Consider the following 9,078-nt stretch of genomic DNA (forward strand, 5'->3'; position numbering starts at 1 on the left):
GTTGTACTTTGCTGTACTTTGCCACTACTTTGCAGTACTTTGTCTCTACTTTACAGTATTTGCCACTACTTTGTCACTACTTTACCACTATGCAGTACTTTGCCACTACTTTTCACTACTTTGCAGTACTTTGCCACTACTTTCCAGTACTTTCCCACTACTTTTCAGTACTTTCCAACTACTTTTCAGTACTTTACCACTACTTTGCAGTAATTTGCCACTACTTTGCCGTACTTTGCCACTACTTTGCAGTACTTTGCCACTACGTTGCAGTTCTTTGCAGTACTTTGCCTCTACTTTGCAGTACTTTGCCACTACATTTCAGTACTTTGCCACTACTTTGCAGGACTTTGCCACTACTTTGCAGTACTTTTCCACTAGTTTGCAGTACTTTACCACTACTTTGCAGTACTTTGCCACTACTTTACAGTACTTGCCGCTACTTTCCAGTACTCTATCACTACTTTGCAGTACTTTGCCACTACTTTGCAGTACTTTGCCATTGCTTTTCACAACTTTGCAGTATTTGCCATTTCTTTGCAGTACTTTGCCACTACTTTCCAGTACTTCCCCACTACTTTTCAGTACTTTACCACTACTTTGCAGTACTTTGCCACTACTTTGCAGTACTTTGCCACTATTTTGCAGTACTTTTCCACTAGTTTGCAGTACTTTACCTCTACTTTGCAGTACTTTGCCACTACTTTACAGTACTTGCAACTACTTTCCAGTACTCTATCACTACTTTGCAGTACTTTACCACTACTTTGCAGTACTTTGCCACTACTTTGCAGTGCTTTGCCACTACTTTGTAGTACTTTGCCACTACTTTGCCACTACTTTGCCACTACTTTGCAGTACTTTTACACTACTTTACAGTCCTTTGCCAGTATTTTACCACTACTTTGTTGTACTTTGCTGTACTTTGCCACTACTTTGCAGTACTTTGCCACTACTTTACAGTACTTGCCACTACTTTCCAGTACTCAACCACTACTTTGCAGTACTTTACTTCAACTTTGCAGTACTTTGCCACTACTTTACAGTACTTGCCACTACTTTCCAGTACTCAACCACTACTTTGCAGTACTTTACTTCTACTTTGCAGTACTTTGCCACTACTTTCCAGTACTCAACCACTACTTTGCAGTACTTTACTTCTACTTTGCCACTACTTTGCAGTACTTTGCCACTACTTTACAGTACTTTGCCACTATTTTACCACTACTTTGTTGTACTTTGCCACTACTTTGCAGTACTTTGCCACTACTTTACAGTACTTGCCACTACTTTCCAGTACTCAACCACTACTTTGCAGTACTTTACTTCTACTTTGCAGTACTTTGCCACTACTTTGCAGTACTTTGTCTCTACTTTGCAGTACTTGCCACTACTTTGTCACTACTTTCCCCCTACTTTGCAGTACATTGCCAATACTTTTCACTACTTTGCAGTACTTTGCCACTACTTTCCAGTACTTTCCCACTACTTTTCAGTACTTTCCCACTACTTTTCAGTACCTTACCACTACTTTGCAGTAATTTGCCACTACTTTGCAGTACTTTGTCACTACTTTGCAGTACTTTGCCACTACGTTGCAGTACTTTCCCTCTACTGTTGCAGTACTTTGCCACTACATTTCAGTACTTTGCCACTACTTTGCAGTACTTTGCCACTACTTTGCAGTACTTTGCAACTATTTGCAGTACTTTTCCACTAGTTTGCAGTAATTTACCACTACTTTGCAGTACTTTGCCACTACTTTACAGTACTTGCCACTACTTTCCAGTACTCTATCACTACTTTGCAGTACTTTACCACTACTTTGCAGTACTTTGCCTCTACTTTGTAGTACTTTGCCACTACTTTGTAGTACTTTGCCACTACTTTGCAGTACTTTGCCACTACTTTGCAGTACTTTGCCACTACTTTACAGTACTTTGCCACTACTTTACCACTACTTTGCTGTACTTTGCCACTACTTTACAGTACTTTGCCTCTACTTTACAGTACTTGCCAGTACTTTGCCACTATTTTCCAGTACTTTACCACTACTTTGCAGTACTTTACCACTACTTTGCAGTACTTTGCCACTACTTTGCAGTGCTTTGCCACTACTTTGTAGTACTTTGCCACTACTTTGCCACTACTTTCCCACTACTTTGCAGTACTTTCACACTACTTTACAGTACTTTGCCAGTATTTTACCACTACTTTGTTGTACTTTGCCACTACTTTGCAGTACTTTGCCACTACTTTACAGCACTTGCCACTACTTTCCAGTACTCAACCACTACTTTGCAGTACTTTACTTCAACTTTGCAGTACTTTGCCACTACTGTACAGTACTTGCCACTACTTTCCAGTACTCTACCACTACTTTGCAGTACTTTACTTCTACTTTGCAGTACTTTGCCACTACTTTCCAGTACTCAACCACTACTTTGCAGTACTTTACTTCTACTTTGCAGTACTTTGCCACTACTTTGCAGTACTTTGCCACTACTTTACAGTACTTTGCCACTATTTTACCACTACTTTGTTGTACTTTGCCACTACTTTGCAGTACTTTGCCACTACTTTACAGTACTTGCCACTACTTTCCAGTACTCAACCACTACTTTGCAGTACTTTACTTCTACTTTGCAGTACTTTGCCACTACTTTGCAGTACTTTGCCACTACTTTACAGTACTTTGCCACTACTTTACCACTACTTTGTTGTACTTTGCTGTACTTTGCCACTACTTTGCAGTACTTTGTCTCTACATTACAGTATTTGCCACTACTTTGTCACTACTTTACCACTATGCAGTACTTTGCCACTACTTTTCACTACTTTGCAGTACTTTGCCACTACTTTCCAGTACTTTCCCACTACTTTTCAGTACTTTCCCACTACTTTTCAGTACTTTACCACTACTTTGCAGTAATTTGCCACTACTTTGCCGTACTTTGCCACTACTTTGCAGTACTTTGCCACTACGTTGCAGTTCTTTGCAGTACTTTGCCTCTACTTTGCAGTACTTTGCCACTACATTTCAGTACTTTGCCACTACTTTGTAGTACTTTGCCACTACTTTGCAGTACTTTGCCACTACTTTGCAGTACTTTGCCACTACTTTACAGTACTTTGCCACTACTTTACCACTACTTTGCTGTACTTTGCCACTACTTTACAGTACTTTGCCTCTACTTTACAGTACTTGCCACTACTTTCCAGTACTTTACCACTACTTTGCAGTACTTTACCACTACTTTGCAGTACTTTGCCACTACTTTGCAGTGCTTTGCCACTACTTTGTAGTACTTTGCCACTACTTTGCCACTACTTTGCCACTACTTTGCAGTACTTTTACACTACTTTACAGTACTTTGCCAGTATTTTACCACTACTTTGTTGTACTTTGCCACTACTTTGCAGTACTTTGCCACTACTTTACAGTACTTGCCACTACTTTCCAGTACTCAACCACTACTTTGCAGTACTTTACTTCAACTTTGCAGTACTTTGCCACTACTTTACAGTACTTGCCACTACTTTCCAGTACTCTACCACTACTTTGCAGTACTTTACTTCTACTTTGCAGTACTTTGCCACTACTTTCCAGTACTCAACCACTACTTTGCAGTACTTTACTTCTACTTTGCAGTACTTTGCCACTACTTTGCCACTACTTTACAGTACTTTGCCACTATTTTACCACTACTTTGTTGTACTTTGCCACTACTTTGCAGTACTTTGCCACTACTTTACAGTACTTGCCACTACTTTCCAGTACTCAACCACTACTTTGCAGTACTTTACTTCTACTTTGCAGTACTTTGCCACTACTTTGCAGTACTTTCCCACTACTTTACAGTACTTTGCCACTACTTTACCACTACTTTGTTGTACTTTGCTGTACTTTGCCACTACTTTGCAGTACTTTGTCTCTACTTTACAGTATTTGCCACTACTTTGTCACTACTTTACCACTATGCAGTACTTTGCCACTACTTTTCACTACTTTGCAGTACTTTGCCACTACTTTCCAGTACTTTCCCACTACTTTTCAGTACTTTCCAACTACTTTTCAGTACTTTACCACTACTTTGCAGTAATTTGCCACTACTTTGCCGTACTTTGCCACTACTTTGCAGTACTTTGCCACTACGTTGCAGTTCTTTGCAGTACTTTGCCTCTACTTTGCAGTACTTTGCCACTACATTTCAGTACTTTGCCACTACTTTGCAGTACTTTGCCACTACTTTGCAGTACTTTGCAACTATTTTGCAGTACTTTTCCACTAGTTTGCAGTACTTTACCACTACTTTGCAGTACTTTGCCACTACTTTACAGTACTTGCCACTACTTTCCAGTACTCTATCACTACTTTGCAGTACTTTACCACTACTTTGCAGTACTTTGCCACTACTTTGTAGTACTTTGCCACTACTTTGTAGTACTTTGCCACTACTTTGCAGTACTTTGCCACTACTTTGCAGTACTTTGCCACTACTTTACCACTACTTTGCTGTACTTTGCCACTACTTTGCAGTACACTGCCTCTACTTTACAGTACTTGCCACTACTTTCCAGTACTTTACCACTACTTTGCAGTACTTTTCACTACTTTGCAGTACTTTGCCACTACTTTTCCACTACTTTGCAGTACTTTCCCACTACTTTTCAGTACTTTCCCACTACTTTTCAGTACTTTCCCACTACTTTTCAGTACTTTACCACTACTTTGCAGTACTTTGCCACTACTTTTCCACTACTTTGCAGTACTTTTCACTACTTTGCAGTACTTTGCCATTACTTTGCACTACTTTGGCACTACTTACCAGTACTTTCCCACTACTTTTCAGTACTTTCCCACTACTTTTCAGTACTTTACCACTACTTTGCAGTACTTTGCCACTACTTTTCCACTACTTTGCAGTACTTTCCCACTACTTTGCAGTACTTTCCCACTACTTTTCAGTACTTTACCACTACTTTGCAGTACTTTGCCACTACTTTGCAGTATTTTGCCAACATTTTGTAGTACTTTGCCACTACTTTGCAGTACTTTGCTACTACTTTGCGATACTTTGCCACATCTTTCCAGTACTTTTCCACTACTTTGCCACTACTTTGCAGTACTTTCCCACTACTTTTCAGTACGTAGCCACTACTTTGCAGTATTTTGCCACTACTTTGCCACCACTTTGCAGTTCTTTGCCACTACTTTGCAGTACTTTGCCACTACTTTGCAGTACCTTGCCACTGCTTTGCAGTACTTTGCCACTACTTTGCAGCACTTTGTCACTACTTTGCAGTACTTCACCACTAATTTGGCACTACTTTGCAGTACTTTGCCACTACACTGCTTTACTTTACCACTACTTTGCAGTACTTTGCCACTACGCTGCAGTTCTTTGCAGTACTTTGCCCCTACTTTGCAGTACTTTGCCACTACATTTCAGTACTTTGCCACTACTTTACAGTACTTGCCACTACTTTACAGTACTATACCACTACTTTGCAGTACTTTGCAGTATTTGGCCATTACTTTGCCCTCGGGTTTAACAGTTTGCACAACTTTCCCACTACTTTTCCCTCTCGATTCTCACCTTGCACCACTATATCTCTACTTTGCACTCATCTCAGATTCACGCTTTGCGCCACTTTTCCACTACTTTACACTCTAGTTTAGTACTTTGCACCACTTTCCCAATACTCTTCACCTTAGATTCACACTTTACTCCTAAGATTACCATTTTGCACCACTTCCCCCATTACTTTGCACTCTAGTTTCACACTTTGCACAATTTTCCTACTACTTTGTTTTTAGATTAACACTTTGCACCACTTTCTCAATACATTGCACTCTATTTTCCCACTTTGCATACTTTCTCTATAAACCTTGCTCTTTAAATTTACGCTTTGCACAACTTTCCCACTATTTTGCCCCTTCGATTCACACTTTTCACTACTTTTCTCTTCAGATTAACATTTGTTATCACTTTCCCACTATTCCACAACATTCCACTCGTTTTACACTTTGCTCAACTATTCCACTTCTGTACAATATTTCAAGACTTTCCACCACTATTCTACCAGTTTCCACTCTAGTTTTGCACTTTCCAGACGAGTTTCGCGCTTTGTACCTATATTCCACCACTTTCCACTTAAATTTCTCTCTTTGCCACTGTTCCAGCATTTTGCACTCTAGTTTCGCGCTTTGAACTACTATTTCACCACTCTCAACAGTAGTTTTACACTTCACACCACTATTCCAGCACGTCACTATAGTGTCACATTTTGCACCACTTTACATATTAGTTTCGTACTTTACACTACTATTTCACAAACGTGCACTTTAGTTTCGCACTTGCATTGCACGTCAATTCTATTTTTCATTTCACTTTCACACTTTGCACCACTATTCCAATTTGAACTTTATTTTTCTTACTTTGCACCACTATCTCACAACTTTTCCCTCAAGTGTCCTACTTTGTACTCTAGTTTCGGACTGGTGTCCACTCTTTCCTACTTTGCAATACCATTTCATAAATTTGCACTCCAATTTCACATTTCCATTTTGAATCTCAATTCCACTTTGTAGCACTATTTCACCATTTTCCACACTAGTTTCGCACTATGCACCTAAATTCCACTCAGTTTTGTACTTTGTATGTCAATTCCATTTTCCACACTAGTTTCGCACTATGCACCTTAATTCCACTCAGTTATGTACTTTGTATGTCAATTCCATTTTCCACAGTAGTTTCACACTATGCACCTTAATTCCACTCAGTTATGTACTTTGTATGTCAATTCCATTTTCCACACTAGTTTCACACTATGCACCTTAATTCCACTCAGTTATGTACTTTGTATGTCAATTCCATTTTCCACACTAGTTTCGCACTATGCACCTTAATTCCACTCAGTTATGTACTTTGTATGTCAATTCCATTTTCCACACTAGTTTCACACTATGCACCTTAATTCCACTCAGTTATGTACTTTGTATGTCAATTCCATTTTCCACACTAGTTTCACACTATGCACCTTAATTCCACTCAGTTATGTACTTTGTATGTCAATTCCATTTTCCACACTAGTTTCGCACTATGCACCTAAATTCCACTCAGTTATGTACTTTGTATGTCAATTCCATTTTCCACACTAGTTTCGCACTTTGCACCTAAATTCCACTCAGTTATGTACTTTGTATGTCAATTCCATTTTCCACACTAGTTTCGCACTTTGCACCTAAATTCCACTTAGTTATGTACTTTGTATGTCAATTCCATTTTCCACACTAGTTTCACACTTTGCACCTAAATTCCACTCAGTTATGTACTTTGTATGTCAATTCCATTTTCCACACTAGTTTCACACTTTGCACCTAAATTCCACTCAGTTATGTACTTTGTATGTCAATTCCATTTTCCACACTAGTTTCACACTATGCACCTAAATTCCACTCAGTTATGTACTTTGTATGTCAATTCCATTTTCCACACTAGTTTCACACTTTGCACCTAAATTCCACTCAGTTATGTACTTTGTATGTCAATTCCATTTTCCACACTAGTTTCACACTATGCGCCTAAATTCCACTCAGTTATGTACTTTGTATGTCAATTCCATTTTCCACACTAGTTTCGCACTATGCACCTAAATTCCACTCAGTTATGTACTTTGTATGTCAATTCCATTTTCCACACTAGTTTCACACTTTGCACCTAAATTCCACTCAGTTATGTACTTTGTATGTCAATTCCATTTTCCACACTAGTTTCACACTATGCGCCTAAATTCCACTCAGTTATGTACTTTGTATGTCAATTCCATTTTCCACACTAGTTTCACACTATGCGCCTAAATTCCACTCAGTTATGTACTTTGTATGTCAATTCCATTTTCCACACTAGTTTCGCACTTTGCACCTAAATTCCACTCAGTTATGTACTTTGTATGTCAATTCCATTTTCCACACTAGTTTCACACTATGCGCCTAAATTCCACTCAGTTATGTACTTTGTATGTCAATTCCATTTTCCACACCAGTTTCACACTTTGCGCCTAAATTCCACTCAGTTATGTACTTTGTATGTCAATTCCATTTTCCACACTAGTTTCGCACTTTGCACCTAAATTCCACTCAGTTATGTACTTTGTATGTCAATTCCATTTTCCACACTAGTTTCACACTATGCGCCTAAATTCCACTCAGTTATGTACTTTGTATGTCAATTCCATTTTCCACACTAGTTTCACACTATGCGCCTAAATTCCACTCAGTTATGTACTTTGTATGTCAATTCCATTTTCCACACTAGTTTCGCACTTTGCACCTAAATTCCACTCAGTTATGTACTTTGTATGTCAATTCCATTTTCCACACTAGTTTCGCACTTTGCACCTAAATTCCACTCAGTTATGTACTTTGTATGTCAATTCCATTTTCCACATTAGTTTCGCACTTTGCGCCTAAATTCCACTCAGTTATGTACTTTGTATGTCAATTCCATTTTCCACACTAGTTTCGCACTTTGCGCCTAAATTCCACTCAGTTATGTACTTTGTATGTCAATTCCATTTTCCACACTAGTTTCGCACTTTGCACCTAAATTCCACTCAGTTATGTACTTTGTATGTCAATTCCATTTTCCACACTAGTTTCGCACTTTGCGCCTAAATTCCACTCAGTTATGTACTTTGTATGTCAATTCCATTTTCCACACTAGTTTCGCACTTTGCACCTAAATTCCACTCAGTTATGTACTTTGTATGTCAATTCCATTTTCCACACTAGTTTCGCACTTTGCGCCTAAATTCCACTCAGTTATGTACTTTGTATGTCAATTCCATTTTCCACACTAGTTTCGCACTTTGCACCTAAATTCCACTCAGTTATGTACTTTGTATGTCAATTCCATTTTCCACACTAGTTTCGCACTTTGCGCCTAAATTCCACTCAGTTATGTACTTTGTATGTCAATTCCATTTTCCACACTAGTTTCGCACTTTGCACCTAAATTCCACTCAGTTATGTACTTTGTATGTCAATTCCATTTTCCACACTAGTTTCGCACT

The sequence above is a fragment of the Saccoglossus kowalevskii genome, chromosome 9 (genome assembly GCF_978046115.1).
Source record: "Saccoglossus kowalevskii chromosome 9, keSacKowa6.1, whole genome shotgun sequence".
Taxonomy (NCBI): Eukaryota; Metazoa; Hemichordata; class Enteropneusta; family Harrimaniidae; genus Saccoglossus; species Saccoglossus kowalevskii.